The sequence below is a fragment of the Lolium rigidum genome, chromosome 6, assembly GCF_022539505.1.
Source record: "Lolium rigidum isolate FL_2022 chromosome 6, APGP_CSIRO_Lrig_0.1, whole genome shotgun sequence".
Taxonomy (NCBI): Eukaryota; Viridiplantae; Streptophyta; class Magnoliopsida; order Poales; family Poaceae; genus Lolium; species Lolium rigidum.
In genome coordinates, this window is record NC_061513.1 from 182,075,895 (window position 1) to 182,088,423 (window position 12,529).

Here is a 12,529-nt window from a genome sequence, read left to right on the forward strand (position 1 = left end):
GCCACCTTGAGATTTCTTCGCATGAACGGACAACCTTTAGAGGGTAGGGAGGTCTTCCTTCGTACTTTACTAGTAGTAGGCATGTCGAAGTGCCTGTCCAATTCCTCCTCGATCTTCGGGTCACCGTTCTTGTCCAAGTCTTCCTCGTTGGCGTCTCCTTGCATTCCTATGATGCTCCTCTTGCCCCTCCTCACGACAACACGGCTAGGCCTTGACGGATCGGTGATGAAGAAGCATTGGTCAACTTGGCTACTGAGTAGGCCTGGGCATTCGGTTTTAACCGAAAATTCGGTTCGGTTTTTCGGTTTTTTTGATAACTCGGGTAATAAGAAATGAGAACCGAAATTATATCGGTTTCCTAATTAATTTGTAGTTCGGTTATCTGAAAATTCGGTTCGGTGTTCGGTTTTCTACCGATTTAACCTAATTTTGACAAAAAATAACAAGTCAAGTACGTATGATGGCACGCATTAGCTTGGCAGTTGCCGTGACTATAAGCTAGGTCCACCTACGACCAGGACTATTGAGCACGTATATATACTATCAGTGCTCCTCCTAAATCCAGGAACAATACGACCATGTAGTAGCAAACTACTTGTACATACCTAGATGAAGCAAAATGAAATTAGACATATGCTTATATACACGTACTATTTTTTGTGAGGAACTTGTATATATATACTACGTTCATGGGGCTGCCTTTAATTTTTTTAGGTACGTGGAGTTTGGGACTTTGGCCTGCTTGGAGTTCGGTTGTTGGGCAAAGAAATTATTTCAAACGATTGTGTATGAGACAATTATGCTATCTGTTAACGGTATATCGGTTTTTAAGGTTATTTCGGTTAACAGATGATCAGAACCGAATTTGTTAATATAAATTCGGTTTTTCATATTTAAGCACCGAAATTGTTTTCGGCTATTTCGGTTTCGGTGTATTCGGTTTCGGTCCCGGTTAGTTCGGTTCGGTGTTCGGTGCTCGGTTTTTTATGCCCACCCCAGCTACTGAGTACCCATGGCTCATTTTTCGCAGATGCGTTCTTCGATTTTGCATCGGGTATAACCATGGTTGTGAAATATCGGCCTTCTTTTTCGACCTTCTTGGCCCATCTCACACGAAAAACATTGGCACCGTCTCTCCATAGTAATTGAGCTTTCCATATCTTCTCGATCCTTCGAAAAAATCTTTCCTTGCCATTTGTCTCGTCATCGGCGTATGACAGCATAGTTACTCCTGAGTTTTGATTTTCACTATTTCTGTCCTTTTCCTCGGTGTAGAATCTGTAACCGTTGATGTCGTACCCCTGATAGGTCCTTACGTTATGCCTGGGGCCCTGTGATAAGGTGCATATGAGTTTTTCATCTTTGGTAGAAGGCCTTTTTCTCCGTGCTTCAAGTAGTTGAGTTTGCTTGAACCAACGCATGAAGATGGAGTTGTGCTCTTTGGTTACGTTTCCCATCTTCGCCGGCCGGCCCATATCGATGTAATTCTGCTCGATCATGCTTTTGTGCTCTTGCACGAAAGGTTCGATCAGTTTTAAGTGTTGTAGCGCGACCCGGTGAGCCCTGTCAAACTCGTCGCGTCGATTGGCAATGCCGACATGGACCGAGCGGTAGCCCTCGCGGTGACCGACTCCGGCGAGCCTGCCGAGGTGCGTCCCGGGGGTAGACCAACATGATCCTCGTCGTCCTCGGTGCTTAGATAATTCTGGCGGTAAGGAGATGCACTCGTAGGTTAGAAACCCCTTAGCCATGCTTGCGTCTGGACGGGCCCTATTGCGAACGTATCCTTTCATGACACCGTTCCACCTTTCGAAAGGCATCATGTTGTGGAGGAACGTCGGGCCGAGCTGCTTGATGTCTTCAACGACATGGAGAAGGAGATGGACGCATATATCACAGAATGCGGGCGAGAAGTAAATCTCGAGCTCACATAGTATCACCACGATCTCATCCTGTAGCATCTTGAGCTGCCTTACGCCGATCGACTTTCTGGTGATAACGTCAAAAAAGTTGCAAAGGCCAAACAGCGTATCACGGACGTGCTCGTCCATTATCCCTCGGATCGCAACGGAAAGTATCTGCGTCATGAGCGCGTGGCAATCGTGAGACTTCATCCCGGTGAACCGCTTCTTCGCTACGTCCAGATATCTGCTTATATTCCCCGAGTAACCGTGAGGAACTTTCACTCCTAGGAGGCACCTGAAAAACTGCTCGAGCTCCTCCGGACTCGTTGTGAAGCAGGCAGCGGGAAGCAGCACCGCGTTCTTCTTAGCCCTTTTGCGGAGACGTTGAGTCCCTTCCGTCTGATCATCATCATCATCATCATCGTCGTCGTCAGTATCGGGGGCTTGAAGATCTTTCCTGATGCCAAAATGTTTCAGATCGTATCTTGCTTTCGGTCCATCCTTGGACTTTTCTGAGTTGCAAAGAGTGCCAAGCAGACTCTCGGTAACGTTCTTCGTAATGTGCATGGCATCGAGGCTGTGGGGCGTGTGGAGGACCTTCCAGTACTCCAAGTCGTGGAAAACATACCTCGCTTTCCATACATCGAGCAGCGGCTCTGGCTTCGGTCACTTCTTTCCCGGCGCTGGGCACTCCTTCCAATTTTTTAGAAGATCATCGATTTCTGCGCCGCTCCTCGGGCGTGGGGGTCCATCGGGCTCATCTTTACCGTTGAACAGATCACCGCGTTTTCTCCACGGGTTATCCAAGCGAAGCCACCTTCGAGCACCTGGGTACACGATTTTCGAGGACCCGGGATCCCTTGGTAGCTGTAGATGCGGGGTCTCGTCCATGCACTTCACACAGCCGTTGAATCCGTGGCCGACCTGGGTAGATACATATGCGTAACCAGGATAGTCCGTGACAGTCGTAATCAACGCGGCTCTCATATCGAAATAAGTTCTAGTGTAGGCGTCCCACGTACGGGGTGGCGTCTTCCACAACGTGTCTAACTCCTCTTTCAGCAGCCCAAGATACAAATGCATGTCGACACCTGGTTGTTTCGGCCCCTGAATGAGAATACTCAGGTGTATGTACCTTTGCTTGGTGCACAACCATGGGGGTAGGTTGTAAGGCCATACAAACACGGAGCCGGGTGCTATGTGTGCTACTCTGGTTGCCGAACGGATTGAGTCCATCGGTGCTCATACCCGGTCCGATGTTCCTTGCGTCGCCCCCGAACCTAGGGAAGGCGATGTCCAATGCTTCCCACTCGTCCGGCGTACTGAAGGGTGTGTCAGCATATAGCCCATCTCCGGATCTTCTTCGGGCTTCTGCCTTTCCGCGTGCCATTGCATGAGCTTTGCTTCCTTAGGGTCCACGAAATACTGCTGTAGACGGGGAGTGATAGGAAAGTACCATACCACTTTTCAAGGTACCTTCTTGTTCCCAACCTTGTACCGTCTGTGGCTGCACACCGGACATGTGGTTCTGTCCTTGTACTCGCACTTATAAATCACACAATCATTAATGCAGGCGTGGTATTTTTCGTGCGGTAGGTCAAGGGGGCACACGACTTTCTTGGCCTCCTCGATACTACTTGGCAATATGTTCCCCTCCGGGAGACGATTGATACGTCCAAAACGTATCTACTTTCCCGAACACTTTTGCTATTGTTTTGCCTCTAATTTGTGTATTTTGGATACAACTAACACGGACTAACGCTGTTTTCAGTAGAATTGCCCTGGTGTCTTATTTTTGTGAAGAAAATCAACTTTCAGAAAAATCCCCGGAAATAATTGCAATGGGCCGATACGTCTCCAACGTATCTATAATTTCTGATGTTCCATGCTAGTTTTATGACAATACCTACATGTTTTTCTCACACTTTATAATGTTTTTTTATGCATTTTCCGGGACTAACCTATTAACAAGATGCCGAGGTGCCAGTTCCTGTTTTCTGCTGTTTTTGGTTCCAGAAAAGATGTTCGGGCAATATTCTCGAAATTCGACGAAACAAAAGCCAAACCTCCTATTTCTCCGAGGGACACACGGAGCCAGAAGGGCAAGCCAGGGGGAGGCCCACGGCCTCCAGACCATAGGGGGCGCGACCAAGGAGGGGGGCGCGCCGCCATATGGGATGGGCCCCCCGGGCACCCCCTCGTGCCGCCCTTTCGCCTATATATTCCCTCGCGACGCGAAAACCCTACATCAATCGATCATACTCCAGAAAGACTCCCGGAGCGCCGCCACCATCGCGAAACCTAGTTTCGGGGGTCAGAAGTTCCTGTTTCGGCACCCTGCCGGGACGGGGATCGACCCCCGGAGCCTTCTCCATCGACGCCACCGCCTCCATCATGCTCTGTGAGTAGTTCCCCCATGGACTACGGGTTCTAGCAGTAGCTAGTTGGTACTCTCTCTCTCCCATGTACTTCAATACAATGATCTTGTGAGCTGCCTTACATGATTGAGATCCATCTGATGTAATCGGTGTTGTGTTTGTTGGGATCCGATGAATTGTTACATTATGATCAGTCTATCTATAAAGTTTGAGAAGTTATTGTTGCTGCAATCTTGTTGTGTTTAATGCTTGTCACTAGTGCACGAGTGGCATGATCTTAGATTTAAGCTCTATAATTATTGCTTAGATTGTATCTACAAGTTGTTTGCACATGTCTATGTTCGGAACCCGAGGCCCCAGAGTGACAGCAACTGGGATAACTGGAGGGGAAGGCTTAGATATGAGGATCACATGTTTTGACTAAGTATTAATGCTTTGCTCCGGTGCTCTATTAAAAGGAGTACCTTAATTACCAGTAGATTCCCTTGAGGCCCGGCTGCCACCGGCTGGTAGGACAAAAGATGTTATGCAAGTTTCTCACTGCGAGCACGCAGCTGAATTGACAACTCAGTTGTTAAGGCTTATAAGTATTCTTTGTCTCCCCTTGTGTTGAATCAATAAATTTGGGTTTTACTTCCCTCGAAGACTGTTGCGATCCCCTATACTTGTGGGTTATCAAGACTATTTTCTGGCGCCGTTGCCGGGGAGCATAGCTCTACTCATAAGTTCACTGGGGAGTACACTCTACCTCTCTCTCTGTTTTTATTTTATTTTGTTTTGCTTAGTTTACTTTTGTCTAGTTTATTTGTGCTTAGTTTATTTCTGTCTAGTATTATTTTACTTAGTTTACTTTTGTCTAGTTTTTTTTGTCTTGTTTTATTTTTCTTATATACCCGAAAATCCATAAAAATTTGAAAAACCGAAAAATTAAAAACTGTTGTTATGGAAGAACCCACAACCTGTATGGAGCTTATAGAATTATATATGAATTATAGAGAATCAAGAAAGGGTAAAGTCATGGGTGCTGTGTTAGAAAAATTGAATACAATTGCTAAAATCTTGCTTAAACGCCATGATATAAATTGTTGCTCTAAACAGGATACTAAACATCTTAAATTCCAATGTGGCTTTAGTGAAGAAGTTTTGATTGTGAACTATCATTGGAATAACTATATTCATCTTGGGTTCGAAGAAGTAGAACAATTTTTTTTATTTATGGGAGCTTCTGAAATAGAATCCTTCATGTCTAAAAATTATGAAACTTGTGTTGCTTGTAAGGACCTTAAATATTATGTCTCTTCTATCCTTGATTATTGCATAGAACATTACAACAATAATCCTTATATCATTGATTATAAAGAGAGACTCATTCATGCACAAGAATGCACTCACAATTTGCAGGAACCTTTGAAAGAAGAAATTGATGAACCTGAAAGCTCATTGGATGAAAAAGAGGAGGAGAGTGATGAACAAAAGGAGGAAGAATGGATTAGCTACCCATGCCAACCTTCTAATGAGAGTAACTCTTTATCTCTTACACTATTTGATTGTCCTCCATGCTTACCAAAGGAGGATGAATGTTATGTTCCTGTGGATTCTCTTGAAATATTCCCTATGAGTAAAACTTGTGAGAATAATTATGCTACTGTTATCTATGATAATCCATGCTATTTTTATAAATCTTATGATAATGCTTTGTTTGTGCCTGATATCGAAATGCATGGTACTAAAGAGTTTTGCTTAGCAAATGTTTATGATAAAGCTCTAGATGATGGTCCTATGTTACTTGATAATATTAATTGTACTACTAATGAAAATGGGATTAGAGAGGTCTTGACTTTATCTAGGAGTCCCATATCTTTTGAGATTAATCAATCATCTTGTTATATTATTGATAAAAGTGGTTTTGAAAGTTTTGATCCTATTATTTTTGAGCTTGATAAAAGTTATGTGTTTGTAGATCATGAAAAGCATGTTGTATGTGATAGTTATATTGTTGAGTTTGTTCATGATGCTACTGAAAATTATTATGAGAGAGGAAAATATGATTGTAGAAATTTTCATGGTACTAAAACACCTCTCTACATGCTGAAAATTTTGAGGTTACTCGTGTTTTATCTTCCTATGCTTGTCACTTTGTTCTTCATGAATTTATTTGTGTACAAGATTCCTATGCATAGGAAGTGGGTTAGACTTAAATGTGTTTTGAATTTGCTTCTTGATGCTCCTTTTGCTTCATTTTCTATTTTCATGTGAGCATCATAAAAATCTTCTGCGCCTAGCTGAAAGGCGTTAAAGAAAATTAAGCGCTTATGGGAGACAACCCATTAGTTTATTTCTGCAATTTTTGTTTTATTTTTGAGTCAAGGTGTTGTTTACTTCTGTAGCAATGCCTTTGAATCTTTATTTTATCGCATTGTTGTGCCAAGTAAAGTCTCTAATAGAAAGTTGATACTAGATTTGGATTTCTGCGCAGAAACAGATTTTTAGCTGTCACGAATTTGAATAGGTCTCTCTGTAGGAGAACCTAAAAATTCTGCAAAACTTCATGCGTGATCCTCAGATATGTACGCAACTTTCGTTAGTTTTGAGTTTTCTGATTTGAGCAACGGAAGTACCTCGAAAAAATTCATGTTTACTGGTTGTTCTGATTTGACAGATTCTGTCTCTGTTTTTTGCATTGTCTCTTGTGGACTTTAAGTAAGGATTTCTAGACGTGGAGAGCTGTAGCTAATGTTTTATTGAGTTCTTGCAATGTGTCACTACAGAACTAAAGTGTATTAAAGTTTTTTGAGTACTAACCCCTCTAATGAAGTTTATGAGAAGTTTGGTGTGACAGAAGTTTTCAAGGGTCAAGAGAGAAGGGTGATATAATGTGATCAAGAAGAGTGAAGAGCCTAAGCTTGGGGATGCCCCCGTGGGTCACCCAAGCATATTTCAAGAAGAAACTCAAGCGTCTAAGCTTGGGGATGCCCAATGCACCCCTTCTTCATCAGCAACTTATCAGGTCATCTCTAGTGAAACTATATTTTAATTCTTCCACATTTTATGTGCTTTACTTGGAGCGTCTGTGTGTTTTTATTTTTGTTTGTGTTTGAATAAATTCGGATCCTAGCAATCCTTGTGTAGGAGAGAGACACGCTCCGCTTTTTCATTTGAACACTTGTGTTCTTAATTTATTTTAATATTCATGGCGAAAGCTGAAAGCCGCTTCATTTATTGCTATTTGGTTGGAAACAGAAAATGCTTCATATTGTCTTGAATAATTTGATACTTGGCAATTTTTTTGAGCTCTGAAGTAGATCATGTTTAAGCTCTTGCATCATGTATTTTAAACCTATTAGTGGAGAACTACCGTAGAGCTTGTTGAAATTTGGTTTGCATGATTGGTCTCTCTAAGGTCTAGATATTTTCTGGTAAAAGTGTTTGAGCAACAAGGAAGACAAGTGTAGAGTCTTATAATGCTTGCAATATGTTCTTATGTAAGTTTTGCTGTACCGGTTCATACTTGTGTTTGCTTCAAACAACCTTGCTAGCCAAAGCCTTGTACTGAGAGGGAATGCTTCTCGTGCATCCAAAACCTTGAGCCAAAACCTATAGCATTTGTGTCTACCATAACTACCTACTATGTGGTATTTTTCTGCCATTCCAAGTAAATACTTCATGTGCTACCTTTAAACAATTCAAAAGTTATTATCTCTTATTTGTGTCAATGTTTTATAGCTCATGAGGAAGTATGTGGTGTTTTATCTTTCAATCTTGTTGGGCGGACTTTCACCAATGGACTAGTGGCTCATCCGCTTATCCAATAATTTTGCAAAAAGAGCTGGCAACGGGGTTCCCAGCCCCAATTAATTAACCTTCACTAATAATTCTCTTCACATGTTTTGCCCTGATTCATCAGTAAGAAACTTAATTTTGCAAATAGACACTCCTCCATGGTATGTGAAATGTTGGAAGGCACCTGAGGATTCGGTTAGCCATGGCTTGTGAAAGCAAAAGGTTGGGAGGAGTGTCATTTATAAATAAAACTAAAATACATGTGTAAACAAATGAGAAGAGGGATGATCTACCTTGCTGGTAGAGATAACGTCCTTCATGGGAGCCGCTCTTTGAAAGTCTGTTTGACAAGGGGGTTAGAGTGCCCACTACCATTCGTTGACAACAACAAACACCTCTCAAAACTTTATTTGTATGCTCTCTATATGATTTCAAAACTTAAAAAGCTCTAGCACATGATTTAATCCTCGCTTCCCTCTCGCGAAGGGCCTTTCTTTTACTTTATGTTGAGTCAGTTTACCTACTCCTTTCTATCTTAGAAGCAAACACTTGTGTCAACTCGTGTGCATTGATTCTTACATGCTTGCTTATTGCACTTATTATATTACTTTGTGTTGACAATAATCCATGAGATATGCATGTTGAAAGTTGAAAGCAATTGCTGAAACTTAAATCTTCCTTTGTGTTGCTTCAAAACCTCTTATTAAGAATTTATTGCTTTATGAGTTAACTCTTATGCAAGACTTTTTGATGCTTGTCTTGAGAGTACTATTAATGAAAAGTTTTTTCTATATGTTTAGTTATTATCTATTTGTTAGCAAACTATAGATCATTGCCTTGAGTCACTTCATTCATCTCATATGCTTTACAATAGTATGATCAAGATTATGTTGGTAGCATGTCACTTCAGAAATTATTCTTTTTATCGTTTACCTACTCGAGGGCGAGTAGGAACTAAGCTTGGGGATGCTTGATACGTCTCCAACGTATCTATAATTTCTGATGTTCCATGCTAGTTTTATGACAATAGCTACATGTTTTGCTCACACTTTATAATGTTTTTATGCATTTTCCGGGACTAACCTATTAACAAGATGCCGAGGTGCCAGCTCTCGTTTTCGCTGTTTTTGGTTCCAGAAAAGTTGTTCGGGCAATATTCTCGGAATTCGACGAAACAAAAGCCAAACCTCCTATTTCTCCGAGGGACACACGGAGCCAGAAGGGCAAGCCAGGGGGAGGCCCACGGCCTCCAGACCATAGGGGGCGCGGCCAAGGAGGGGGGCGTGCCGCCATATGGGGTGGGCCCCCTGGGCACCCCCTCGCGCCGCCCTTTCGCCTATATATTCCCTCGCAACGCGAAAACCCTACATCAATCGATCATACTCCAGAAAGACTCCCGGAGCGCCGCCGCCATCGCGAAACCTAGTTTCGGGGGTCAGAAGTTCCTGTTTCGGCACCCTGCCGGGACGGGGATCGACCCCCGGAGCCTTCTCCATCGATGCCACCGCCTCCATCATGCTCCGTGAGTAGTTCCCCCATGGACTACGGGTTCTAGCATTAGCTAGTTGGTACTCTCTCTCTCCCATGTACTTCAATACAATGATCTCGTGAGCTGCCTTACATGATTGAGATCCATCTGATGTAATCGGTGTTGTGTTTGTTGGGATCCGATGAATTGTTACATTATGATCAGCCTATTTATAAAGTTTGTGAAGTTATTGTTGCTGCAATCTTGGTGTGTTTAATGCTTGTCACTAGTGCACGAGTGGCATGATCTTAGATTTAAGCTCTATAATTATTGCTTAGATTGTATCTACAAGTTGTCTGCACTTGTCTATGTCCGGAACCCAAGGCCCCAGAGTGACAGCAACTGGGATAACTGGAGGGGAAGGCTTAGATATGGGGATCACATGTTTTCACTAAGTGTTAATGCTTTGCTCCGGTGCTCTATTAAAAGGAGTACCTTAATTACCGATAGATTCCCTTGAGGCCCGGCTGCCACCGGCTGGTAGGACAAAAGATGTTATGCAAGTTTCTCATTGCGAGCACGTATGACTATATATGGAAAACATGCCTACATGATTAATAAACTTGATGTTACTGTCTTAATGCTATTTCAATCCTATCAATTGCCCAACTGTAATTTGTTCACCCAACACTTGTTATTGGAGAGTTACCACTAGTGTAGATAGGTGGGAACCCCGGTCCATCTTTCATCATCAAATATTCACTCGGTTCTATATGCCATTAGAAGTAGTATCAACTATTTTCTGGTGCCATTGCCTCTGTGTTACTGCTACTGCTGTTGTGTTACTATTACTATTGCTCTCATATTACTGCTGCTTTCACATCACCCCTGTTACTAGTGCTTTTCCAGGTGCAGCTGAATTGACAACTCAGTTGTTAAGGCTTATAAGTATTCTTTGTCTCCCCTTGTGTCGAATCAATAAATTTGGGTTTTACTTCCCTCGAAGACTGTTGCGATCCCCTATACTTGTGGGTTATCATGGGCCTATTTTTACAGAAGACTCACGGAGCCAGAAGACGAGACGGAGGGGGGCCCGAGGCGTGCACACCACGTGGGGACGTCGCGCCGCCACATGGGGACGCCGCCTCGGCCAGCCCCCGGTGCTCCCTGATACGCGTACAGCACGCGTCCATTGGGAACCCCAAGAGGAAGGTGTGATGCGACATCGGCAAGTTTTCCCTCAGAAAGAAACCAAGGTTTATCGAACCAGGAGGAGCCAAGAAGCACGTTGAAGGTTGATGGCGGCGAGATGTAGTGCGGTGCAACACCAGGGATTCCGGCGCCAACGTGGAACCTGCACAACACAACCAAAGTACTTTGCCCCAACGAAACAGTGAGGTTGTCAATCTCACCGGCTTGCTGTAACAAAGGATTAGATGTATAGTGTGGATGATGATTGTTTGCGGAAAACGAGTAGAACAAGTATTGCGATAGATTGTATTCGATGTAAAAGAATGGACCGGGGTCCACAGTTCACTAGAGGTGTCTCTCCCATAAGATAAATAGCATGTTGGGTGAACAAATTACAGTCGGGCAATTGACAAATAAAGAGAGCATGACAATGCACATACATGATATGATGAATATTGTGAGATTTAATTGGGCATTACGACAAAGTACATAGACCGCTATCCAGCATGCATCTATACCTAAAAAGTCCACCTTCAGGTTATCATCCGAACCCCTTCCAGTATTAAGTTGCAAAACAACAGACAATTGCATTAAGTATGGTGCGTAATGTAATCAATAACTACATCCTCGGACATAGCATCAATGTTTTATCCCTAGTGGCAACAAGCACATCCACAACCTTAGAACTTTCTATCACCTGTCCCAGCATTTAATGGAGGCATGAACCCACTGTCGAGCATAAATACTCCCTCTTGGAGTTAAGAGTAAAAACTTGGCCAGAGCCTCTACTAATAACGGAGAGCATGCAAGATCATAAACAACACATAGGTAATAGATTGATAATCAACATAACATAGTATTCTCTATCCATCGGATCCCGACAAACACAACATATAGAATTACAGATAGATGATCTTGATCATGTTAGGCAGCTCACAAGATCCGACAATGAAGCACATGAGGAGAAGACGACCATCTAGCTACCGCTATGGACCCATAGTCCAGGGGTGAACTACTCACTCATCACTCCGGAGGCGACCATGGCGGTGAAGAGTCCTCCGGGAGATGATTCCCCTCTCCGGCAGGGTGCCGGAGGCGATCTCCAGAATCCCCCGAGATGGGATTGGCGGCGGCGGCGGCTCAGTAAGGTTTTCCGTATCGTGGCTCTCGGTACTGGGGGTTTCGCGACGAAGGCTTTAAGTAGGCGGAAGGGCAACGCGGGGGGCCACACGAGGGCCCCACACGCCAGGGCCGCGCGGCCAGGGTCCAGGCCGCGCCGCCCTGTTGTGTCGGCGCCTCGTGATCCCACTTCCTTTCCCCCTCGGTCTTCTGGAAGCTTCGTGCAAAAATAGGACCCTGGGCGTTGATTTCGTCCAATTCCGAGAATATTTCCTTTGTAGGATTTCTGAAACCAAAAACAGCAGAAAACGACAGAACTGGCTCTTCGGCATCTCGTTAATAGGTTAGTGCCGGAAAATGCATAAATACGACATATAATATGTATAAAACATGTAGATATCATCAATAATGTGGCATGGAACATAAGAAATTATCGATACGTCGGAGACGTATCGGCATCCCCAAGCTTAGTTCCTGCTCGTCCCGAGCGAGTAAACGATAACAAAGATAATTTACGGAGTGACATGCCATCATAACCTTGATCATACTATTGTAAACATATGTAATGAATGCAGCGATCAAAACAATGGTAATGACATGAGTAAACAAATGAATCATAAAGCAAAGACTTTTCATGAATAGTACTTAAAGACAAGCATCAATAAGTCTTGCATAAGAGTTAACTCATA